We start from the raw sequence: 27833 nt of genomic DNA on the forward strand, positions 1-27833 counted from the left end.
AGGAGCCTGTATTAGTGCACAGAGCAACATATCCCCTGATATCCATTTGTATTGGTAGAAAAGGAAAAATCACGTGGATTTCAAAACAAGTTTTTCTCTCTCATGACTCAACAGAAAGATCTAATTAGCAGTAATTAATGCCCAGTTAATTTTATTTACAATTTAAAGGAAAATTAAATTTAAAATATTTTCTGTTCTTAACATACTTGCATTTTTTTTCTGCATAATTTTTAACATAGGGATTTTGTGATCCAGAATGTTTTGAGAAATAACTGGAAATAGTTGTAGTTTTGCCCATTTTTACTATTTGCTGTAATTTTTTTTCTATAAGCTGCCACCTACCACTCACTTTTATTTTCTTCTCTAAGAATGCTTGCATCAAACTTGGAAATATCATTAACAAACATACATACTAACATTATTACTAACACTAACATACAAAGTGATAAACTACAGCTAAAATCATTGCACAGAAGAGATGGTGTACATTTTTGTTTCAGAAACATTCAGCGAGATTCACAAAGAGGAGCTAAATTCTCAGTACAGTGCTCAGATGGACTTAATGGCGATTACAAACTCTGCTAAAATCTGGAATAGACCAATATCCACTATTGAACTGGCCCAGAGCTCCTATTTCTCAGAAATTAGGTGGTTTCTTCCAAGCATGGAACTTGGATTAAACTTTCTGCTTAAATTGTTTTAAATAATTTTCAACTGTTTGTTTTTAGACAGATGTTCTTTGATATGTTGGTTTTAGAAGGGTGTAGATTTTTACATGTTCTGCAGACTGCAGCAGTGTTTTCTTGCAGAGTTCCTACTTTCAGCCACTCAGTACCTCAGCCTGTTTACAAGCATTCAAGGAAATGGAAGAAAATATTAAATTATTTGGCAGCTACCAGGATCCCGCTCCTTGCCAAAACAGAAACAGGTACCACAGAATACAATTCATAAAATCAAATAAGGTGGAGATGGAAAAGACCTTACCTTGTCCTGACAGCGTTGGCCACTTTCCCAAGCATACACACTTCCATGTTGTGCCCTAGTATTACCTGTGCCTGAGGAAATTTGCTCTGCCTCTTATACAACAGCTACCCGATCTTTCAGATTTTTCAACTGCTGGGAGTTGAGCAAACCTGATAATGTTCAGATCTGGGCAAATTTGGTCCAACCAGACTTGGCCGAAGTTTGGTAAAGTTTTGAACCAAAGAGATGTGGTTCCACCAAACTCTACAAACCCAAATCTCAGCCCCTCTTCTGCTTCCCTTTTTCTGGGAGACATACTTATTCTGTTCCTCTTTGGATTTACGACTTGAGATAAGCTCCAGACTGGCAGCCCCAGAGACTGATGCTCTTTCCCGTCCGAGGCATGTGGGCAGGGAGGGAAGCTGCCCCTTGCAGCTGAAGAGCACGTGGGGCTTCGCCATGATCTCCACAGCACCCGCTGCAGCTTAGGGCACATGTAGCTGAAAGCAGTCATGGCACAGGCTTCCACACTTTATCTTCTCCATAGTGTATGTGGCGGATGCTTCCCACAGAGGCATGCCCCGATGGGAATATTTTCTGGAAGTCACTCCTGAGGACAGCCTGTAGTATTATTGTTAGCTGTGGAGCCCCTGACCTCCCAACTAGAGCAATCAAATGGAAGGTTATTTGTACCCCGGCACCACTGGTATGGACACAGGACTGCCAGGAAGCAGCTTAGATAATTTCATTTTACATACACTACAGAACAAACAGCACATGCTTGCAGCTTTCAGAAGTCACTAGAGATCTGGGTCAGATTCAAATCAGCAACCTAGAGGTGAAAGTCTCCGTATCCCATTACCAAATCCTGAGACATCCAGTCCCCCATGCACATATTAATAGTTGATCATTATGAATTCCATGTTGGGATAATTAATTACCGCATCTGAACTCTGCCTTAGGAATTATTAGATCATTTGGGGCCTGTAATTTATTTTATTTAGCACTGTATGAAAATTGCCACTTTAAAAAAAAAAACACAACCTATACTTTAGGCTTTAAAAAGTACATAGTGTTTTCTGAAAAACGCAAACCACAAAACAAATATACCTTTTATTGGGCCTGGAGTAGCCCTACAGGATTTGTTAGCAGGCTCTGATGATAGACATGAGCAGCCATGCATCCAGCTAATGAGCTGGCCCAAGGGATAAAGAACACACCAAGCCACTAGCAATGGATGTGGAAAAAGAGCCAGGGGAATGGTAGAACATGTTGCCAAATGATGAGTCTTAAAGGTGGCTTCCCATATGAAATTAAAGGTTTTTGCAAAAGCAAAATCTGGTTTTCTCACTCAAAAAATAAATCAGGCAATAAGACACATTCACTTCTGAAATGAATGTTCTCGCCGACTCCATTATGTTCTTAACAAGATGAGCTCGCTTATAGAGAGCCAAATCCTTCAGACATGATTTAACCTGCACTTTCAGGAGGCTTTGGTAGGTGTTGGGTAATGAGTCCTGAATAAAGACACAGCTGAGGACTGCAGAAATTCTGGTCCTTTGTTATAATTCCAAAGAAATTGTAAGAAGTCTATTCTATGCATAGAAAGGCAAGGAAAAGTGTCTCCACCCTTTTTCTACAGACCCTGTTTGCTATTCTGTTCTTTGCTGCAGGGATTTGTCTTAGTTAGGTCTGCAATTCTCTTCAATCTAAGAGCCAGATTCTGCCCTTCAATACATGTGTGGAATTTATTCTTTGAAATATATATTTTATTTTCAGTACTGTAGACTAAAATACTGTCTATTGATTTTTTTTTGCAGCAGACAGAATACTTTGTGCTGTTTTCAGTTGTGTCAACAATTGGTAGGTATCTAACTATAGGATGAAGTGTCTCAGTAAAAATATAATCCAGGTTTGTTAATATTTGTAAGCCTCTATAAAGATTCGACCTGGGCAAGATCTGTCTGCTTTATCCTAAATAATTATTCAGGATAATTATTAGTTGCTAAATGCAACTAATCTTAGTTCCCCAAAAAGCCTCAGGAAAATTAGCTGCATGAAACAGAAAACAGAAACATGGACAGTTTTGTTTTCTAATGATTTCTTTCTTCCATCTTCATTCGATCACCTGCTAGTAACTGACCCTGTAGTCCTAGAAAATTCCCATTCCCATGAATCCTAAAAGAAATGTACTGGCTTCTCTGAGCTTCATGCAAGACGGTACTTGGAAAAACCCTGGTTTGTGTACTGCAAAAGATACTGAAAGAGGATCTTAATTTGATCATAATTTGCTGGCTTTGAGTATTCTTAGTACTTACCTCCACCTCCTCTTGAATTAGGTCTCAGCTCTGTGGGTTATGGACTGTGCACGGTCAGCCTGTCAGGAAGGTTTGCAACCGTGAAAGAATCACAAAATGCCGAACTTCTCAAGTGCATTTCTGAGAGGCAGTAGACATTGGTTTTGCACATATGTGATCATGTGTGGATGTTTGTGCTAGCATGGGAATGTCATTTCTTCTTTAGGGTGCACATTTTGTGTTTTCTGAGCAGACACGTGGGATTCTGGGCTTATTTTTTCCTGAAAGGCACTGCTGGAGATATTCTCCTCCACTGTTATTTTTGCAGTGGGGAGTTTAGATTTCAGGGAATCTCTGTTTATTATATTGAGCTGGTGGAAAGAAGGTTTTGGCATGCAGAGCCCCATGGTAATAAATGGAAGGACAACCAAACATAAATGACCTTGGCAAATTGGGGCACCAACACACTAGCAAGAATAACGTCCTGCAAAATACAACATACACGTTTCAGTAAGATAATTGTAGTTCAATATAAATCAACTGATAATACTTCTTGAAATACTGTGGGATCTCTTCTGCAAACAATTAAACTGTAGTCACCCAAAGCTGCCCAGCAACTCTGTCTGGCACTGTACCACTGAGGATAACTGAGGAGAGGTTAAGTTTCTGTTGCACAGGACACTCAGGTTACTCAGCTGTTCATTGGTGTGGCTTCCTTTAATGTGAGGAAGCTGCCTGTTATGTCCGTGTGATGGGATTTCTACAGCTTAGGTATCAGAGTCAGTTACATGACCATGTCATGTACACTTCTAATAGATTTCAATCTGCTGTGCAAGAGAGATGTTATCATCATCGCTACTGCTGAAAGTGTATTTCATGATCCATCCATCCCAGTCACATCCCCATCAATTACTGATCCCATTTCCATCACATTTGTGATGTGTCTGTGCTTCCATATTTCCCATTTTAGGTGTTCTGGACTCTTTCATGCAGCGTTAAGACCTCTTATGACCCTCTGGGATGAATTCAGGCTCCCTTTTGCAAGGCTTTTCAAAGATCACGATGACCTAACCTCAGGTGTGTCAGAGGTTTAGAAGCCAAACCTTCCCCATATTCTTTCAACCTGCAAAAATCAAGTCTGAAATCCAAAAAGGACAATCTTAGCACAGTTGTGTTGCTTTCTTTGAGCAAGCCTCATAGAAAAAAAACCAACAACGCCTTTTTGAGTTTTGTAACTCTCGTGGCTATTTGTTGTAGAACTAGAAAGCTCACAGGAGTTTTAGAAACATTAAGAAAATTAACCTTATATTCTCAAATCTAACTAAAGGAATGTGTGACTGACATTTCAAAGAAGGGTTCAGATTCATTCTTACATTATCTAACAAACACGGTCCCATCCAGTAACTCTATTTCTCCATATTCAGTCACCTTTCCCACCATTTTACTACCCAGCACAATACTCCGACCGCTCATCACCATTGATCCAGCTGGGGTGTCTGGACCGTGCAGCCCAGAAGCCGTGGAGCCTAACACAGCTTCCCTTAGCAAAATAGAAACTTTCTGAGTGTGTGGGGGGAGGATGTCATGTTTTCTGAGCTGGAAGTCTACCCTGAATCCCGTCTGCCATTAGTGTAGAGTTACATAAATTGATTTTTCAGACAGGGTGACACTCCAGAGCCAGGTGACAGGCCAGAACAGTGGCTGGACAATAAGATACTTAGGGAAGCTAGCATGGGCTTTATAGAGCTCCAGGGGAGAGCGCTGAATAATACTCTTCAAGCCAAAATCATCTGTAGGACATAAGTGCTGAATTATGTTTGCACTTCCCATACTGACAGGTCTCTGGAATCTGCAGGAATTCCCCACTCTTCAAAGGATATCAGAGCACACAGTATGCAGCTTTCAGGGATTGGCAACCTCGCTTTTGTGATCTCTTGTAATGAAATTTTACCCATAATGCCATAAGAATAAGGAAATACAGCACTCAGAGACACTAAAACTATCAGCAGTTCCCTGCTCAGTGCCTGCACTGCTCCTTCGCCTGGCCAAAGATAATCACACATACTTTGTTAAATTAAAACAGTTTGCTGATTTATACATCGACTTGTGAGGAGGTATTTCCAATTACTTTGGCATTCGTATCTTGGACAAGCTGTTCTCTCAAATCACCCTGGCACTTAATAGCCTGCACCGACTGGTATTTTGTATGACCCTGGCACTATTAGCCCAGCCTGGCTAGTGTTTCAATTCACCATAGCACTAATGGTCTGGAAGTTGTTCTTGTTTTCTAGATTAATGAGTACCCTAAAAACCACTCAAAATTGGAAAAGAAAGAATGTTTTCAAAGGGGAAAAATAAGGCGAGTTGGACTGCCCACTACCTCTTCATTGTGCTCTTTCCTTGTCTGCCTCTTCTTTAGCTGCCTATACAGGAATCTAATAACAGCGGTGCTCCCCGTGGAGCAGCATATATCCAGCTGCTCAGGGTGCCCACCACTGACACCTGACCCTGAAAAAGCCCTGCAGGGACCCCCAGGAGGGAAGGATCTCTGCCAGCAGATGGCTGTGAGCAAGGAGAAATGATTGAAATGGGAAAGGCCTCATTTGCACTTCCATTGTGTGAGACAGTTGAAGACTTTCGGTCAAAATCTAGCTGAAGATGGAAGTTGCTTAACCAACATTGCCCTCATCAGGAGCTGAGAGCTGCACCCACATGCTCATGGGCCACCTCCGGCTAAGCCTCCCTATTCCCTGATGGGCCATGGAAATGCAGCACAAGCACGGGCGCGAGCAAGGGCTCAACCCACTCTCCTAACACCAGCGGTCATTCCCCAAGGACCCTGGTTTAGCAGCGAGGCAGACTCAGGCGAGTGCCTCACCACCTGCAGCTAACACAGCTGAGTCCTCTGAGCACCATCTCCTTTAGGAAGAGGTGAGCGACCTGGCTGGACACTGGTCTTCTCCACCCTGGGGTGGTCCCCACAAGCAGGGGCGGGGGAGTGCAGCAGAGGAGGAGAGGGGAGGGTATTGCAGGAGCATTCCATTTTATTAGACATTTTCAGTGTGTGAGGAGGGATGAATTTTAACATTACCACCAAGGCTCCATGGCAGGTCAGAGTTTTCACCTCACATACATGCAGACGCTGCCCAGTTACGATGGGCATTCCGCAGTTTATGGCTAATTCCACCCCTGTTTTCTTCATTGTGTGGGATGGGCTTTGTATGATTTGAATTGGCCTTTGTTACTTGTTATCTTTTTAGAAGCAAACCCTATCCCACCCTTGCTTTTAAAGAGAGAAAAAGAAAGAGAGAGGGGGGGAGGGAGAGAGAGAAAGAGAAAGAGAGAATATCACCCAGCCTCTGCAGAAGGGTTTTAGAAGATTTTACATCTCAGCATTTTTTAGCTTCACTATGCATTTTCCATTGTACCCGATTATTGGTTCAATATGTATACTATGCTATTTAAATGTAAGGGGGAAAATCAACTAGCAGTTATGGGAGAAGGCAGAGCTGTCACAACATATTCCTGCAAAGCCATGATTTGTTTTGTGTTCAGTCACACATTGTTTGGATTTCAGCTCTTATTTCAGTCCTGGCCTTAGGGTTTTCCGAGCAGCGTTGAAAGTCAGATACGCAGAGTGCTACACTGAATTAGGCATTCTGTATTTCTAACACAGAAGATGGAAGAAGAGAGTACTGTAGATGGAGGGAGGGACACAGGACAAGTTCGTCCCTCGTTATTTACAGATAGGTAATCAGAAACTGGGTTGTAGCTATACAAAATACTCACACATATGTGTGTGGGAGGAAATATTTCTGGCTTTCCGCAGGCTGACTCCCCTCCCGGCTGTCTCAGCTCCAGCCCTGCAGCCAGAGCTGCTCAGAGAAACCCCTGTGCCCACAGAGTCAGGCAGGCGAGAGCAGGAGTCCAGGGAGGACCCGGTCACCCCCTTCCCACTGTACAGCAGCTCCAACTGTCCTAGAAACCTGCGGTCCTCACGTGCTCCAGCTAGGTGTTAGTGTCACACTGTGGATGCCAGAATCGGAATCCACTATATACATATTGACACTATAAACAAAAAGACACTCAGCTGTTAAGTCTGACTGGCTGAACCATCCTAATGCCCAGATTTTGCTGGAGTTTTTTTATCCTTCCATACAGAAGAACATCTATCATTAAGTCTACACAAACACGGGCAGGCAGAGGAACATGGGCCAACCATGCAGTTACTGTTATGTATAAACCTGTTATGTTTATGAAATGCACTTATATTTGGTCATTATGTGAGTCATTCTCAGAATCCACAAGCAAAACCATTCTTCAGAGCAGTGATGAGACAAAAATGTCAACCCAGCTGCAGGTTTCCTAAGGGATCTGCCACAATGTGTCATCTCTACAGATAGACTATTTATTGTGCAATTCTGTTCATAAAGAAAAGTGCTAGGAAACATGAAGAAAAGAAAAATACGAAACCAATTTTTGGACAGAGAGGAGAAAATGTGGTGGGAGGTGATTCCCTGACCCCTCAGTACCCCTCTTCAGCTTTCGGTATGGAGATAGAGCATTATCTTTGGGAAGAGCACAGCGAGATCTTTACCAAAAGTGCTGTGGTTGTGCCAAAATAAATCTTTGTCTGGTTTTAGATCTTTCTTTTGTTCTAAGCACAAACTCAGTGTCTGCTGCCTTCTATATACAGTCATCACCCCATCTAACAGCTAATGAAAATAGGAGAAAGAATATCCTAGTATCTTCTGTCTCCTCCCATCCCCACCAAGCAAACACAAATGCTGAGCAAGAGAGACTTTCTTTTTGACATTTTTTGAAAAGCCAAAGCAATAATAGATGTATCTTAAATGTTCTTCTCTGGGTCTTTTTAGCCGTTGCCATTTAGACTTACTGCCAGCCTGCAAGGACATTGTCTCTAAGTGATTATTTTTTATTGCCAGTGTCAATGAAATAGAATAGAGAGGAAAGAAGATACTGTAGCAGTTACTAAATCTGCAGAGAATCATTTTCATTGCTGGTGGCTTTTCTTGTCTTTTAATATTATTTTATTCAGGTGGCACCTTCCAGGGAACAAAAGCCTTTTGGAAAGGGAATGATCTGGAAATGTAGTCATAATATTATAGCAAGGTGACCTCCAAAGGTCCGTGCCAGGGCATCAATGTGAGGAAACCTGATCTTCTGGAAAAGCAGCAAAGAGCTTCCCAGCACCATAGAGCACCACGCATAGCCTCACCTTGTGACTCTGATATTGCTGCTGTCAATTAAGGCACAGGAGACTTCCCAGAGGACTCCAAAGTTGGCACAGGTGGTCTTACCCTTGACCTTAATGGCCTCGGAATGAAATTTACAGAACTTTATTAATGTTAGAAAATTATTATTTCAGTCACAGAATTGTAAACCGATGTAAAACTGGGAGAGCTTATCCAAACTGCATCCATCCCAATCTAGACTAAAGGTTACTCATAATAATAACCTGTATTTCGATATCATAAAATTACCTCACAAGTAAAACCTAAGTCACGGAAAACTAAATGGCTCCCATAAACATAAAAATAGTTTTCAGATAGTAACTGATATCCAGTTCAGGTTATTTATCAGTTAGTTAAAGAGGAGTCTACTGCCAAACAAACCCCAAATAACTGCCTAACTTATGGGTGGATTTGGCATAGAAACTTTTCAAACCTCAAAATGTTTGTTTGCCTTAGTTATTTGAAGGGGGAAACCTGAACTGTAGAGGAGAACGTAAACCTTATTTGACCTTCTTGTTCCTTAAAAATTAGGCAGGAAACCTTACTGTCACAGACTGACTTTTGGGAATCTGAATCTGCTTGCTCTCATGGGTAAAATTAAAAGCTACCAGCTTCAAAAGTTTCTTAGTCCAAGTAAATGGGGAAATACATTGACATGGAAAAATCCCACCACTGCAACCCCTCACAAACCATGGTGCCTGCCATTATCCCTTGACTGCAATGGTAAAAACACCAAACTGGAAAGCTCCCCCAATCCACTGGGAGGGTTGGGGCAGGATGAGCAGAGCACTTTTCATCCTGATGGAAGTTCAACAAAGTCTTGGTAATGCAAAGACCCTGACTCACAACTTGGTCCTCCAGTGAAGGTTTCATCTCTCAATTGCTGTTCCTTTGTATCATTTATACTGCTGCACAATACACTGATGAAGAGGATCTCAGTGCATTTCATCACATGAGGAGGACTCAAAGGCAGAGATCCACGGACAAGCAAAACTGGAGAGGTGAAATAGTGGCTATCAGTCATATCTCATTTTTCTGTAATGCAATTCATCCCCGAGTATGGTACAGAATTTGCTAAGGCTGCCTCCAAAAACAAAGTCCCTCATCTGAAATACTTAGTTAGATTAGAGGTCTGTTTTGGCCATTAATTTAGCTTTCATTGTAGGTCTCTTCAGCTTTTAACAATGTTCTATGGACTCTTTCAGACCATCAAAAAGACACTTACAACAGGCTTCACAGTGAACTAATAGGAGTCCACTGCAATGCAGTCATCTCTGCAGAGCAGTGATGAGAAGCAACACATGGCATTTTGCACAGCTGAGTAGCAAAAAGTACTCCTCAAGGGCATCAGGGCAACCTCAGCTCTCAAACTACTGTAGGACTTCAGTGTACACAGAGGGTGAAAAAAATGATAGCAAGGCTGCTACTGGTTGAAGACAAAGCAAAAATTTCATCCAACAACAGATCCATGCCATCTAAAAATCTCACAGCGGGTCACACAAATCGTGTATTATCTGTGTAACAGGGATGAAGACCTAAACTGATTTTGCTACAAACTGAGCTTATGCTTCCAGCTAATCAAAATATTTCTAACCTGGTCCTTAGATGTTAATATCATTTCTGCTGAAAAACACAGTGATTGCTCTGTTTTTCTAATACATTCATCCCTAGATTCACTTGTCCATCTGTTAAGTACTTACTTATGTTTCTTTTAGGGGATCGTGTGTGTCTGTGTAGGTGATGGGAGAATTTCTACTGGTAGTTTTATTGCTGTCTAAGCAGGTAATCATCTTTTCCTTAAAACCCCTAGCATGATTTATTACAAAGATTGCTTTGTTTATTAATGAGTCCTCATAATAGCAGGGCTTGATGATCAATTTTTTTCAAACATACCAAGGTCTAATTTAATTGCTGCAAACAGCTAAAACCAAGTTTGTATTAATGGATAAAAATCATAAGGTGATGAGTTACTACATATTAATGAACTCACAGTCCTGTGAACCAGCTAGTAATGACTTAGGACCTTCATAAAGTTGGTTAGAACAAAAAAAATAAGCACAGAAGTTAGTCTGGTTTGTGAATATTCTTACAAAGAAATCCAGTTCATAGGACAGCAACCACATGCTAAAACACAACAGTGATTCCAGGCTGACCTTAGTTTTCCCCAACAAAGTCCCGTGAAGGCCTTGGGGACACGTGCGCAAATAGCCTAGCACAGTAGTGAGGAGAGGAGGGGAAGGAGATCTGCCTGTTCAAGCATAAGGAAAGGTCCTTGCTGCCCAGGAGGCAGCAGGAAAGCTCTTCTCAGTCTTGAAGCAAATAGGATAGTTGCCACTAGAGAGATTGAAACAACTGTGGGAAGACAGTGGAAGGATGTTTCTGGCACAGATGACCACATTCTGGTTTTGAAGTTATTCTTCTTGCATGAGAAACTTCGTGCAATTTGAGGGGAAAACTCAGACCCTATAATACTGAGAACCACTTAGTAGCTACACACTTGTGCCAGCAGATGAGAAACTCGTTCCTCCCTGTGCCTTGGGAAGAAGAACTGCCTTAGCAAGTTCTCCAGCTGCGCAGTCTGGCTTGCCACAGACACAGCTCTAGCTCTGCTGGGAGAGGACATGATAAAATTGCCTGTGAAAAAACTGGGGAGCTTCACAGGAAATCAAGAAAAGGGCCAGGAGCTTGGGGGTTGAATGGATGCAGCAGGAGTGGTCCTCTCCCCCTGGCAAGCGGAGGAAATGAAGGAAAGCTCTGTGATCCTCTTGACAGAGCAGTGAATCTAAACTAACAAGCAAAGACAAAATTCAATCAAAACACGTGCTGGTGCCCCCATCATTATTGTCCTAAGCTACCTCATGCTTTGCCAAAACCCCTTTACCCTCATCTCCAGGAGCTTTGCTCACACAGATAATGTATAAATAAAATTCGTGGATAGACAAATATCCACATTGTCCTCAGGTGACTTTTAAAATATGCCTTTTGTGCAAAGAAACTAACATTTTCTAAAGCTTTTTGGACCCATTCCTTCTGCAAACATAGAATACCTACTATGCTTTGTAGTACCGTTAGCTTGGTTAATGTTTTTTCATAAGGAATTCTAGCAGGAACCACCATTACAGAAGGAACTTAGTTCTTTGAACTGCTCTAAATAATGTAAGTTTCACTTTCATCCCAAGAAGTGTTAAGGATGCACAAAAACACACAGGGAATTTTGTGCTAGCACCACTGATTATATTACTTTCAAAAGAGAAATAAAATCTTACCCTGAAGCTCGGAATTATTAGAGTGAACAGCCAGAATCTATTATACTATAGAAATATCACACAGAGAGCATTCATGAAAGAATTCGCCAGACAACTTGCTATGGTACGAAATTGTTCATTTTGTACACATTGCCTCATTACTTACTTTCCTCCTTATTAATGATGAAGTCATAATATGTGGGTAAATTAAAAGTCTTTCTGCTGTAACAGAGAAAAAAAAATCCCAAAAATCATCTGCTCGGTTTTAGTTACACTGCAGTTTCGCAACAGATTTAAGCTGGTGGAGGTGCAGGTTCCCCGTGAAAAGGTTGGCCCCTTCCTTCATGCCAGAATTAGCCCCACCCAGCCATGGAGTGAGCCAGATCAAGAAACTGATCTGGTTGAAAATCAGTTTTCACTCCTGGCCTCCTTTTGCTGGATTAGTTTGCAGCCAGTCGGTTCCTTCACCCATCTCCTGTCAGCACAAGGGACGCCACAGGAACGTGCAGCCAAGAAGATGACTTCTACTGGGAGCCCACAGGTAAGTATGTTGGCATCAACAGATCATGAAACTCAGCACAAGCTTTCCAAGCCTGGGGAAATCAACAAAAGAGGCTGCTCGTACCAGGGCAACTTGGAGAGCATCCTATGAGTGTCAGTGCTCACATCCACTGCTTTCCTCACAATGTGCCACCACTCTGAAGAGGCTGGACCAGACCTTTCCAAGGAACCAAAGCGCACGCCAGCACTTCCAAGGTCTCACCATTTCCAAGCACAACGTGCTCTCTTTAACACCCTTAAGACCTCTTCATCCAGCCAGGTGTATCGATTCCTTGCACAATGCTGTTAATTTTATTTTTTAATAAGTTGCATTAAAAATGTTACAGCTAACATGAAATGCGCTTTACCATGACTCTCTCTGAGCAATCCTGCCCAAGGACTTTGTGTCACTCTACTCTGTCTGAGCTCCTTGTCACATTTCAAAGGAACATTTTCATTAGTTCCTGGGTGACTCAGGAACCTAATTCGTGTTTTAAAAGCAACTTGGGAACTAAAATTTCAGCTAAGTCCCAGGAAATTGACTCTCAGTCACTTTGACACTTTTCCGTGCATTCCCCCATGATTTTGTTCTTAATTTGCATGGAATATAATAGAAGCAAATTGGGCACTAAGGAATTGTGCCTTATAGAGACGCTTACATTCTTATGGAGACTATGTAAAAACAAAACAAGCTTCAAATTTTGTATTCCTCTAGGAAAAATAAATCCCAGAGTCTTTTTAGACTTGACCTAAGAAACCCAGTGTCTTTCTCCAAGACTGGACGAGTGCACACCAGTGCATGCCTTGGCTCCATATCTGGACAAGACATGCACAGGCAGTTTCCCTCTCTCCCTTTTGATGGGAGGGAAAGCCTGGCTATCAGGCCAAAAGGGAGCCCCGAAACACTCCGGTCAGCCCTCCAGGCAAGGCACATTCCAGCTAACATCTCCTCAGAAGCATAGATACAGCTTTGGCAAATGCAGGACAGAATTTGTACAATTATGAGGCAAATTACATCTTTCTCCTCTTTACAACTTATCTTATTTGAACCTAAGAGTAAATCTTCCCATTGTCAGCTATGTTTTAAAAACACGAAAAATACCTTTCCATGTTTTTCAGCCTATTCTGTTCTTTGTTAATTCTACCATCTGTATATCTCATTGTTAAAAAAATTCATATCTGAAGAAAAACATACCCAAAAAATCTGAACCTGAAGTATTCCTTCTTCCTATCTCCATTTAATGCATGGCAACTAACAAACTAGGGGTTTGGGGTTTTTTTTTTTAGTAATTAGCAGAACATGCATCAACTGCTCCAAAGGCTACTGAAGTCAGTGGATTTTTTTTGCACCAACTTTGATGGGTTTAGATCAGCCTCAGAGCACTTAAATTCATGTTGTATTTTCAATTCTCTCCTGCCCAGGCTGCTTCTCATGTGGAGATGAGCTGAAATAGAAGTAAGCCCATTAACTGTTCTTCTTCCAGACCTCCTCAATACAGTCAGAACTTTGTCATGATTTTAAATACCACATTTGTGGCCCTGATCTACTTTTTTATTATTACTTAACCTTTTGGATGTGCCTGAGTTCACACAGTCAGGGACCTGTTCTTCAAAGATAAACAAATTGTTGGAGAACTAAGCAATACAGGAAATTCACGTGCTTCGCTACTGAATTAAAGGGTGGTAGGCCGAAAAAGTCATTAGTTTTAGTGACCACAGTGGGTTTTATATAGAAGAAAGGTTTCATTCCCTAAATTGGCTCACATGTTATTGCTAATGAATGTCTAACAAAGATTCTTCTCTATAAAATGTGATCATTTTACACAGGAGATTTATCAGTCGAGTTCTTGGAGAGATCGAGGCATTGGAGTCTTTTAAAAGTCCATTTTTTAAGTCTCTACTCCACATATTGCTTTTATGACCTAAAAAGCAAAGGGACTCCACATGTTGTAGGGTTCAATTGAAATTATTGTTGGAAGGTAGGAATACAACAGTAGGACTGTATTCATCACAAGAGTTACACTTTTTGTTGCTAGGGCTCAAGAAAAGTCCGTAAGGATCAGAGTTGCAAGCCAGCTCTTTCATTTGCTTGTTCTTTGTGCCGCACTTTGTCTCTCCCTCTCTGGCGGTAAGAGGGTCACTTGGTACAGGCAGCGCTCACGCGCGCTCACCCTGCTAAAAGTTTTATGGCAATTTGTTCAAAGGTTTCCGTGTCTTGTTAAAATGCTAACGCGCGTATGGCCAGGCTGCCGTTTGTAAGCAGGACCTCGGAAGGCCACGAGGTGCAGACAGGTGCATCTGTGGGAAGGGGGAATTCACATCACCCACTTTTGGAATTTAGGGTGGGTGCAGCTCTGAGCTCCTGCAGTCAGGGCTGTCAGCTCCCTCCACAGTCAGCAGAGAGAGATGGGCATCTCTGAGTGGCAATGCACAGCACCAAATCAGATGCCTAAAGTTAGGCAAGGCAACTATTCCTTTAGTGCAGACAAAGTATAGGGAATCTTTTCCTTGACTGAAGACCAAATAAGCCTTTCAAAAATCCCCTTGGCAGGCCATATTACTACAAAGTTTTAGCGTTATCCAACAATAATAAACATACACACGCACATAAGAGAGAGACCATGTGGCCACAAGCCATATGAAATGAAGCAGTAGGCCATATTGGACCTCCTGCTGTATGCTTTGTACTGAGGCAGGAGAGGTATAAATACCTTACTCTTCATGCAATGTATTACAGCATTCTGGCAAAGGAGTCTTGGGTATTAACAAAAGGGTTGTGCTACTATCGATAATAGCAGCAGAGTGAAAAAAGAGGAAAAGTAGTAGACAAAAGAAATCATACTTGGATGCCAAATATTTGTAGTTGTGCTCACTCAGGACTAGCACCCCTGTACCTTCAAAGCTACCTTTGGGAAGGCAGCAGTTTGCAATTGCTGCACTTATTAGGCAAAAGGCATTGGGGCATAGGGTTTCTCTTCCATGGGACACTGAGATTTGAGTCTGAAGACATGCGCAGTCTTTAACAGCAATCCCATCAGCGGCCCAGCATCCCAACACACAAGTTGCAACACACACAGTCGTCGTGCAATTGTGTGGAAGTGAAGGGGGCACTGGCTATGCCCTGCAAGGGCTGGTCAAGCAATCTGCATGCAGACCAAATTAATACAGGACTAGCACAGCCCCAGTTATGTGAGATCACAAGAGAGGTGCCTGTAGGTGGGACAGTGTCTTCCAGCAGTGCTCTAGTGGATATGAGCTGTTGCTGAGGGGGCAGCAGCTCCCACCTTATGCCTCTAGCTGCAGCTGAGCTCCTCTGTATCTCACTTGCTCCACAACCCAGGTAAGGTACCGATCACACGTAGGATGCCCAGCTGCATTCAGCACATAAAAGGACACTGTGTGGGGACACAGCCCTACAAACATGAAGCCCCAGGTGTGCAAGGAGCTGGCCGGAGAAGTGTATGTAAGGTGGCATGCATGAGACTTTTTTAGATTTTTTTTTTTTTTTAGGTTTTTGGGGGTTTAAGTGCATTATTGGTATTTGTGCTTTGCACAAACAAACCACAAGACGTTTAGAATAATTTACTGTCACTGTTGTAATTTTCAGCTATGTTACCACTAGTAACTGAAACGTGCTTCGGACTGCTCTGTGGCATGGAGACACACTAGCACAAGCCAGCCTGCGTCTGTTCTCACCCTCCAGAGCAACACAGCCTTCTGCAAACTGACTCTGAGGAACTGCCTCTACACTGTGCTGACTCCTAAACTGTGCCCAGCTACTGCTTGGGAACCTGACGCAGGTCAAAACTGAGCCAGACCTTCCTGACTCAACAGGATGGACAATAAGAGACCTGGGAAGATCCTGTGATATGTAGACCTCCCCTCAATACTTCTATTTCCTGAAATTTCTTCCTCAATAATAGTACCTGTAGCACTACTTTTTTTTGTTTTGGCAGACACTACAACCATGTGTTTGTTAAACCATAATATTTGATTAAAAAAAAATAATTTTTAAAAATCACCATCATAAGCAAACAGTCTTCACCAAAATGATAGCCCATTCTGCCTCTTAACCTCCTGCTGTTTGCCTTGGGACTGTACATTTTGATGGATACCATTAACGAGTCTTTGGATTACAGAAAGAGAGGCTAAGAGCAGAAGGCAGTTTAGTTTCAGAGACCTGTTCCAGACTGTATCCAGTAAGGCCGTAAGACAGGAGAGAAAATGGGCTGTTGCTCACAAACACATTCTAAACACACTGGTTTTTTAAAACAACTTACTTTGTAATCATTATCTTGGCTCTGGCCCTCTCATTTAACCTCATCTGCCTGACTTTAAATTCATGGAACAGACTCGTACTGCCTTGGACTCCGTGCAATTGGCTGCTATAATATTCTTGGACTTTTTTTTTTATAAAACCATTTGATACCATTAATCATATTGCCATATGTAATAAATTGGCTGCCTGTGGTACATTGCCTCAAACTGTCACATGGTTCCAATCACAATTCTGCCAACTGAAAGTGGTTGTTGGAAACTCTGACTCTTCCTCTCTGGCGTGCCGATTGCGAGGTCCACGGGGCTCCGTCCTGTTTGTGCTGTACATTAATGACCTGCTGGCTGCCTAGCGGCACAAAGGCCAGGACTTACAACTACGCACGTGTTTGTAAGTGCCGCTATACATAAGCAATAACCTGTTTGATATCAAAGTCACATCATTACAGAGTCAGCTTTTTTGACAGCGTTTGCGAGGTTCGAAGGCTAATTCAGTACATCTCTAATTTGCAGCTTAAATATCTGCCAGAGTGAAAGGTGGGGAAGTGGGGGGAAAGTATTAAATTTAGCTGTGTAAAATAATTCAGGGAACAAGAACACTGCTCCCGCGATTTGGCTTTTGCGACTGTCAGGGCTCTTGTCAAGTCACAGCTGGAATGCTGCGGATTTATAAGAACAATAGAGTTATTTGGGAGAGGAGGTGGGGAGAAAGGAATAAAATGCTATTTGTAGCACTTCAGCTAACACTTTGACACAGGTTCTTTGGATCTTTCTAAGTAGGCACAGACAGACTGGTTTAAATAATGAAAAACCCCAACCCACAACTCCTGATCTTTTACTGAAGTTTGCCTTGAATCTTTTCTCAGAGCAGTGAAAATAGTCTATTGACTTTAGAGCTGGGCCCAGAAAAACAGCACTGGTTTGTGAATATTGTGACACGTCTTTCTACATAGCTGGACATGGGGAAGGGAAAGGCAGCTACTGTAATGAAATAATTAATGATCATGTATATTATATTAGAGTCCTAGTCATGGATCTGGGCCCCACTGCATTAATTATGGTGGAAAAGCAGAACAAAGACAGCTCCCATGCTCAGGAGGCCTTAGTCTGATCTCTAAGCTCAGTGACTTTGCTATCCTCTCTCAAACCTTCTTATTCCTGCCAGCTCTTACTTGAGGTACTTCTGCAGATCTAGGCAAGGAGTAAGAGCACACTGTGGGGACACCTGCTCTCATGGACCTTTGGTCAGACCAAGGAAAGGAAGCCCTGTAAATCTACATGGAAGAAAGAAAAATAAAATACTTGCAGAGAGTCAACAGCCCTCTTTGGTATCCAGATACTCTTGGCTGGACCAAGGAAGGGTGCCAGCAGCAGTGAAGATGCTAACCTGCTTTGTGCTACTTTAACTTTTCAAGTTTTTAACTTTTTATTCATCCTAGCTAAGTTAATAGATACAACAATCTTGCCATTTTATTGCTGTGCACATGTAATGAGCTCAGGAGACATTATAACCCCCACATTGGAATAAACTGGTGGTTTAAAGCTCAGCAACGTGAGAAACCCTAGAGTCATGGGACCTGCTATTCCAGCACTGGACTTTGGCCCTGGAGTCCTTGACTTCACTCATATATACAGGCACGTAACTGCAAGTCAAACTGAAAAGGAGCACAGAAATTCAAATTCTTGAAGAAAAAAAATAATTATCTCCTCTGATCCACTTTCTTCAAGTTACAGCTACATTTTTTTTCCCCTCAAGTTGTACCTCAGCTTTGCTTGATCTATTTTTCTTAGAAGATATTTCAAGTTAATGTCTCACAGGCTTTTCTTTCCTAGGAAGTTACTCTGAGAGGATTTTTTTCCCTCAGCAGTCTTGATCCTTCAGACCTTTATACCTGTGTTTAACTCAACATGTGATAAAAGTCCCAGTTGTAGGACCATTTGTGAAAGAGACGAGCATGCTCAAAAATGCTTACAGGATGTCAGATTCACAAGGAAAAACTGTATAGTTGTCAAGTTGAAAACACACAATACTGAATCATGCTGTCAAAAAGCTGACACCTCTACAATGCTTGGTATCTTACTACCTACTGGTGACATTTCTGGGGAGGGTTGCTTTATTAAAAAAAAAAAAAGTGTTTCATGAGCCTTTCTGTGAAAACAAAAGCTCTTGGAAGACTACATGAAGCATTGCCAGGCTGACTTTCATGCACACACCACTTTCTGAAATGTATATAATCAAGGGCGTAATTTTAGAGGTATCTGGAGATGCCTTACAGTGTTCCAGCTATAACAACCAGATGACAGTGTTAGTTCTGCATCATACTCTGTAGTACCTTCACAGAGCAAGCTTGTCAGGTGACTTGAGCTATGCATGTTTAAAATACTGTTTTGATATAACAGATCAAATGGAAGACAGTATTAGCTTCAGCTGAGAGAAAGCTTCCATTTTTTGGTCTAGTCTCATAGGCCTTAAAGGATTTGAGTACAGAAGCTCTGAACATTGCTGGAAACCCCTGATTACCAAACACCACACATATCAGGAAGGAGGGAGCAACTACCGCTATGCCAGGTAGTCCCAAGTATTTGCCAAATACCTTACTAACAGGTACAGACAGAAGTCTCACTCTAGTTCAATGAATAGTCTTTAAAAAAAAACCACACAGAAGAAGCCCATACAACTTAATTTTATGTGAATGCTCTAGAAAGCTGAGCAGCTATCACTCAAAGGAATGAGACTTAATTTGGGGCTCAGGGAAGAAAGAGCAATTCACATTCACCATTCCCAGGAACAAATACATAGAATTAACATTCATCTTTGAGTATTTTGACAGATCCTTGGAAAACAAACAAAAAACCACTTTCATTTGCAGACTCTGTAAGATCTGACTAAAGCAGCAGCCCATTCCTGACTTGGACACTTGCTTAAATTAAAGTAGAAGTTGCCTGATCCACTCCAGTATAACTTTACACAGCATGTAAAGTTTACCTCATATATAGGGCCTCTGTTGTGCAAGGAGGAGACTGACTCAGCAAATAGATTAAGCATATGCTTAATTTTAAGCTCATAGGCAGGTTAAGTGAAGTCAACAAGCCTTCTTTAGAGGTTAAGCATATCATTTGTTTGTATGATGGATTAGGATGCAAGCATTTGCAGTATCTTCATGACATTGACTGTCTTTTTCCTGCAACAGCACAGCTCCTCTGCGTGAGAAAGAATAGAGACAGCCACCACCCCTTTGTTTCTGCTCCTATTATCCAAAACAGAAGACTCACTTTTTGCTTGCAGAAGTTTAACTGTGCAAAAAACAATACACTGCATATATATGACATCATTAAAAAGGGTTATAGCAGAAGCTACACAAACCAAATGAGCAATAATAAAGAGGTAACTTACACAATCCTCTACCGACATACAGAAAGAAAATCCACTACCAAAATCTTGCTTCAAAAGTCTATTTTTTTAAATTATACCCAATATTTCAAGTCTGTTCATTGTAAAGAGAGTCACCTTTGAGACATAGCCAAACCTTGTCAATGGGATGCATTTCCAAGTAACATGAGAGATCAGGTTCCTGAAGTATACCTGTTTTCCAGTAACCACACACTGTAGTTTTACTGTTAGACTTTAGTCAATGGATAGGCTAAGCTATATTTCTAAATAAAGGAAAAATTCCTAAGCTGAAATTTCTCAGCTGATTTCTAAGCTGAGAAATCCAGATTGTGATTTTCTGCTACATACTATCTCACAAGAAGAACAGAAAAATCCAATAAAGTCCTCAGAACATTTTTTTTTAAATTCATATGACAAGTTAGCCACAGCTAGAAGGTGTGGGTTTCCTTTTGTTTTTTAAGCAGGATGTGCTTTAGCTGTCTTACATTATCGTATATAGCTGTTTATATATGAATAATCAAATATATGCAGTGGAGTAGGATTTTACATGTAGATCAAGAAAAAAACCACACAAAAAATACTAAACCCTCTAGGCCTCTACAGAGTAAATTAAAGCACTTAGTGAAAGGAAATACTGGCATATATGAGAGCTTTGAATTTCAAATATCCTTCAAGAAGTTATTAAAAAGAGACTCTACTGCCGAGAAAGAGACAAAATACAACCATATTTCTTGGTGTATCCCTTACAATTGCAGAAGAAATAGTCATTACATTAGCTTAAAAGTAATTTTTCCATTTTTAATGCCTTACAATTATTACAGGTTTTTAAACTCCTGAAGAAGGCAGCAGCTCATAGGAAGGAGCTATTTGCATTCCAGTTTTGTCTTTCTAGCTGTCTGTCAATCTAAGAGCAATATACTGGGCTTCACCCTATTTGAACCTTCATGGCTTTGCTGCAGGCTTCAGCCTGTATTGCTATAAACTGTGCACATGAAGGCTGGCATTTGCATCTCCAGAAGTTTTTGCTTCCAAATTCCAAACAGATGTGCTGAAGCTCACAGCCGTTTAAAATAGTTTTCTACTTGCTGGTTAAAACTCTGAGCAGAATATTTCTTTTGTGTATTTAAGGGAGCCAATGAATACTCCTCCACAAAACTCCTGGGAGCATCATCACTTGTAACATTTGCCTGGGAGCTGGCTGTCCCAGTGTCCCCAGTGTTGCCATCATTGCCTTCATCCATTGAAAATAATTCCTCTCTTATCAGGGAGGTCAAGCTGTCTTCCTCACCTAGGAGATGGTGTTGCAACAGATGTCTCCTAGAAGGATGACCTGCTGCTGAGCAAGTCAGCCCAGTACAGTCTCTGACCCAACATCGAGCAGGTCCTTGCTGCACCCAATAGCTGGCAGACCTAGCCAGCATTTCCACAATCTTTCCATCCTCTGCCGGTGCAGGAGTCCTAGAGAGCCCCAAAGAGCCTTCACCACTGCAGTGCACACTGGTAGATGGGGCACGACTCCTAAATCTGTAGACTGCAGAAGCAAGCAACAAGAATAGACCAAGCAGAACAAACCAATTAAAGATCCGAAGCCAAGAAAAAGTTTGCATCTGACTGTCTTCTACAGTACCAATCACTAAATACTCTATAGGTCTCATACCATTTCCCCCCCTCCCTCACCATAAGCCTTTGAAGAGGTAAATTGGTTATCACAAGACTAATGTCATTCATCCAGGGTCAGAAAGCCAGATCTTTAAGGAACTAAGCATTACATTGCACTCCATTTCAGTGGCCTCTACTGTTGTGAAAATAACCCTTCCTGTCTTCCTAGTAAGGGCAGAGAGATCTCATGCTCTGGCAAGCTAGGCCTGGAACTAAACCCAGGGACCATGGTCATAATGCTCTTAGGATTTCAGTGTTCTCCCAACTCCATCCAAACCACTGCAACAGTCCTGCAATCCACCACGCCTGCTAACTTTAACAGAGTCTGAAAACAGAAGACTAGAGCCATAAAAAAAAAACCTTGGAAAATGTTAAAAACCTAACTACAAATCTTTCTTGAGCCCTAATACTTTATTTTGCCTTCCATTGAAGAGCTCAACTCATTTGATTTACTCCTGACTCTTTTCATCCCCTCTGCCTCCCCCCGCCCCGATATAACAATTCTTGGTTTCTATTTCTTTATGGTATTTCTCTCTTCTCAGAAGTACTCCCTTTCCTGAGTTCTGACCTTGAAATATTACCGACAATCTTTACATACCCCCTATCAAATGCCCAGGTATGTCATTTGAAAGGGGTTTACATTACACAATGAAGTCTGCTCCAGGGCTATGGGAGTTCCCACCATCCTGGACAGCAAGCACAGAAGGGTGGTTGGAGTCCTCCATGAGTTGTCCAGGATGATTACCACCTTGTGAGAAGAGCTCCATGCTTATAAAACACCTCTGCACTTTGGAAGGATATTTCCTGCACATGTAAACTGTCTGTAGGCTGTGGAAACTAGCTGCCTATGAGTTACAACAAAGGCATCTTGCAGCATCTTTGCCTTGCTGTTCTGCTACAGAGAAGTCTTCGGGTTCCTCAGGACAAGAAACATCAGATCAGTAGGAAACTACTGTGCTGCTGCTTCTATAACTCCACGTCACACTGAGTAGGTGCAAACACAGTAGATCCTGCATGCCATTTGTTCTTGGTGAGCTGTAGAGCTGATCTGCACAGTGGGAGGATAATGTTCCCGAGGTTGGGAAGTAACTCCACTCAGAGCGTTGGGAACCAGCTTTTAACTCCAGGCACTGACATTACACAAAGAGTGCCTTGGCTTAAGTTTAAGCCAGACATATTTCACAGAAAAGAAGAAATTCTAGAACAAGTACTCTAAGATCATATTTTTCTGTTTACTTCATAAGTAGGAGGTTTTAGGCCTTGGGGAAGAGAGCCAGAGCAAGCAATGCAAGGACACAAGACAACATTTTGTGCCGGTCAGAGAATGGCAGCTCTGAAAATGAAGTAACAGAACAGCCATAGGGGTGTCACCTGGAGCTCTTTTACCTTTAAGCCCTTATTTCAAGGGAGTCGCATATGGCACATGGACAAGACACACAAGGAAGGAATTCAGTTTCAGTAGCACCCATCTGCAGCTGAAATCAAGTTAAACTCACCCTCCTCCTGACCCAATACTTCTATCCCCTTCTTGCTGATCACCTTGCAAGGCCATGGCTTGGTCTCTTCCTTGCCACTCTGAAGTTATCTGTCTACACCTTCTTCTCCAAGATCTAGCTAATCGTGGTCTAGCATGCTGCTGGTTTTGGCTGCCTGCTGCAACATCCTCTTCCCCAGGGGAACAGAAAGATCTTGGGTTGTTCCAATGAATCATCTTATTAGGGTCCACCTGAAGCTAAGAATAAAGGTTAATGAACAGGAGACCAGTCAGGAAGTTACTGATCTCATAAGACAATGGGAAACAGGTTCTAAGAGCTATGAAAGTCAGATTTACCTCATACCTCACAGAATAAAAGGGAAGCCACAGTGCTAAAACAACACCAACAACCCTTCCCAGGCATGATAAGAACTTACTTTATAGTTTAGCCCTACCTCTTTGTGAAAGAGCCTCCTTTCCTTATTCCTAGGTAGGAACACAAAGGTAACTCCACTGATATGGGGAGGTAGAGGGCACTAGGACTATAAGAAGTAAATGAACCACTGGAGGAGGAGCTAACACAGCATCTTCTCATTTGTAATCAGCAAAGCCTTTCCAGGCCTAACAAAATGAGAAGAGAACCCAAAAAAGCTGTGCCTGACATTTGGGTCTTAAAGGAGTACAGCACAGCAAAGTTTCTTTGGTCCTCAAAGAGGCCAAGGAGAAGGAAGGGTGAATCTCTCCCTTGGCTGAGATATGCTCAGCACAGGGACAAGAGAAGGGCAGAATAAATAGTTTTTACTTCTTTGTAATATATAAGCATATTTTACCATACTGTTTTCTAAGGTTTTCTTTCAGTCTTATTCTGTGTAAGCGTCTGCTGCAGTAACTGGAGTAGGTACTTTTTCCTCTCTTCTTAATAGCACTATTTCCCAGATCTTGTGAAAATAGTCTTCCTTCTGGACTCTCTGACCCTTGTACGGCCCCCCTTAGGTCCAACTAGCTCATAGATTTTCACTAGCTTAAGTGTTTCTTAAGCTTCTTCTAGCACCGTGTGAATTCCTCTGAGACCCTTTCACAACTCTTTGAGGACCACGACACATTACCAAAAAACCCCCCAGGCCTACAGTGAAGGGGAGGCAAATGATTTTTTGCACTGCCTTCCATGTCCTAGGTGCTGTACAAAGAGAAAAGGCAGCTCTGAAAGAAAGGACTAAACCAAAGAAAGGCTCGTCCGATTTTTTTAAACAAATGTCACTTTGTGTTTGAAAGAGCAAGATTGCTAATGTCTGTGAATGGCAGCCTGTCTGTCCGCAGACCCACAGACTAAGAGATAGTCCGAAGTGTATGCGTGTGGGTACGCTTTCTAAAAGTACTGAAAGCTTGATGAACTTCTTGCGGACATGGGCTGTTTTGATATTTATGATTATAATCATCACCTTAAAACAAAACAATGCTAAGCCCTGGGTTAGAAATGCAACTGCACTGGTAAATCTTGTGTTTTCTCCTTGTCATATTTCAGAAGTAGCTAATTAAATGCAGACTTACTGAATGACTAGCACCAGACCACAGTAAGCTCTCTTAGTTTCTGGGCTCTGCTATGTACGTGTTCAGCAATAAAATGGTCAAAGGCAAGGGCATCGTATCATGAGTTACCGCTGGGGGAGGTGGGGGTGGGCAAGGAATGGTGGCCCAGAAGTTGAGGTGGGCAAAGGCTTGATGATCCAGCTCATATGACCTAATAGACTGTGTCACTGCCTTTGGGAAATACAAGCCTCCTGACACATGCCCTTGGCTGGAAGGTCAGAATAGAAAAGACCAAGCTCAGAAAATGAAGCCCTCCAGCTGAGAAAAATAATCCAACCATGGATTGGCAAAAGCTTTATTCTTCCCCCAACTTCTTTTTTTCTTTTCTCAAATTTTCAGACTTGATGTGTTGCTGTAGTGCACTTCACATCTGATTAAATTAGTCACATTGCATTATGCCATATCAAATGTGACATGTTGCAATGGAATGTGAACAGCGTATAAAGATGCACTGGCATCGCAGAGCTGCTACCTGCTTCTGACTCACATCGGTGTGTTAGCAGCAGGTAAGGGAGGCGTGCAAGGTCCAAATCCTTCCTTGTTATTAAGTCATGCTTTTGCAGCTGGTCAGTAGTTTCTTGTATGTTTACTTAACTTTGCATCAAATTAGTAATCAGCTATTCCAAGAAACTCAACTACCTCTCCTGCAAGCCCCCCACACCTGCTTGTGATAATACAGAAAGAAGTATCTGATCAGGATTAAGCCCATCCCTTACAAGCATACTAAATACACCAACTAAAAGAAGACCAGCAAGATGCAGAGCATATAGATAATTGCAACCTATAGAGAATAGTGTAGAGGCATCATGTTATTGCTTATGTACACACAGTGAGTATTATTCTTGGGGCTGCAGGAATCACACCATCAGGAAACTCTAAGTTGTAGCTCACTGACTAAGCACCTCCTGTTACCCTTTTATCAGTGCAGCTCTTGTGGGGCTCTGCAAGGAATTAAAGCCACTACATCCATGTAGAGCACAGAGAAAGTGTTAATATGATACTCCACTTTTCTTGGGGTAAATGTCCACCCCCATGCATGGCAACATAGATGGATGGATTAGAGAAAATCCATGCTGATTGATCTGGACTAGACTACTACAAATGCACAGCCCAATTTGTATTCGCTGTGGACTTGGTGTTTTATCTGGGATTCTTGTAGGATAGCTTAAAAGACACAAGAACAGTTTCAGGTAGAAGGTCTGTTGAACTACCTACCTGCCAAAGAGCCTCTAGCTCATTGCCATTTTTCTTCCATTTTCCCTAGAAGTCAATACCAGTATCCAATATATAGCAAATGATTGAGCCTTCCTAAGAAAGGACTGCCTAAGCAGTTACTAATGCCATATGGCTGGGTAATCCGCACTAAAAGACCAGAACGGGGGAGTGCAGGGGAGGTGAGAATATCTGTATTATTGTCTCCACACATAACCTGGACAAGAAGTTAAGAGAAGGCAGTCAAGTTAATTATACTAAACCTTCTGGTACCCTCCTGGCTACACAGCTTATTCTATGTAACACATTTTTCATATATATATATATGATGAAATATATTTTATAAACTATGGAAAGCTCTCTTTGCATTAATCATCTGAGGATGTAAGTTTTTATGTTATAGTTATAAATCACAACCTTTTTCTCTTAAGAGGTACTGTGGTTTTTTTACAGTCCTGAAGGTCCCTGGCTAAGGAGTTTTGGGGAGCCATAGCATAGCAGAAAGCTCTCCCTGCTTGGACAAGGTTCCTGTGACCAAAGGAGTTTAACTAGATGGATGCCATGTGGACTCTCACAACGCAAGACCATGAGGTACTACATGAGGCTGAAGAAGTAGGTTGGCATAGCTGGGAGGCTTCAGTAACTCAGTCTTGGAGAGTCTGGCTGTAATGCACATGCTCATTACCTTGTGTTCCCTGGGGAAGTCGTGTCCTTTTCTGTGATTCTTTCACAGCATTTGTCTTTCTTGTCCTGTGAAGAGAATGGACAGGTTTTGACAACTTCCGTGGTCCATCTCTTACAGTGGAAGTCCTGTTACCTAGGGTATCTGGGCACTACGTTGTCAGATAAGTACGCAGTTGCAATATAGATGGGAGAAGACCGGTGTGCAGGCTATAATTATGAAAGTTGTATTCAGTCTCTTAACCACAACTTACCTTATGTTGTCTGATTTTCAGACACTGTCATATTCGAAAGTGTTCAATCCAAACACAAATCCAAATTCATCTTCTGAATTTCCTGATGACATTGTTCAGGATTCTTTTTCCCCTGGTTTCCAGTGTTAACTGAGGCCAGGTATCCCCAATAAGTGTGTGTGTGTGTGTGTGTGTGTGTGTGTGTGTGTGGAAAGTCATGGTGCTTAACGAAAAATTTGTTGGACTAATTAAAATTTGAGTTTGGCCCAAGAGCATGGCTGTATAGTTAAGAAGAAGCTAATATACCAGAGTGCCTAAACCCACAGACCTTACTTGGGAAAAAACCCAGCATAGGGGTTCTCCAAGGAGCTGAGCCCACTAAACAATTCTAGGACCTGCTCTCCTTTGAAAGCTTTATAGAAAAAGCTGTAGCTGACATGGGATATGTTCCTCTCTACTTCTCCTGTTCCCTGCAATTGGCTAGTTTTGAATCTTTTCCAGTGCATGGTCCAGAAAGGGAAAACCAGTCCCATTCATAGTTTGCCCTGGCTTCCCTTTTCTGTTTGTCTTTCTATGGTTCCTCTTTCTTCTCATTCAAATTCATACATATTTAGCAGATGAAATGAATAGCAAAAGGCAACTGTGTTGTAATTAATGCACATATGTAAAACCGGTGCCTGCATAGCTGACCTTTCCATTTGTCTAAATTTGGCTGGGTATAAAAGAAACTGCCAACACAATTTTCCATTAGTAATGACATGTTTATGACTGTACTGAACTGTTAACACCTTCTATTTTCTGATGGATGAATAGAGTAGGGAGGATGGTGATCGCCAAACCAGCTCTGGATCTGAGGTAACCCAGTGCAGTACATCTCCAGAGGTTTGAATCAGTTCCAGGATAACTCAGTTGTGCTCTCAACACTCCCTGGATTCAGCTGCTTGAGTAGTCCCTGTTCTGGACTTTGGAAATTTGAAAGAAATGCATCAAATACTCGGTCGTATACTTGCACCTGCAGCAC

Source organism: Pygoscelis adeliae, unplaced genomic scaffold (genome assembly GCF_000699105.1).
Source record: "Pygoscelis adeliae isolate BGI_AS28 unplaced genomic scaffold, ASM69910v1 Scaffold108, whole genome shotgun sequence".
NCBI lineage: Eukaryota > Metazoa > Chordata > Aves > Sphenisciformes > Spheniscidae > Pygoscelis > Pygoscelis adeliae.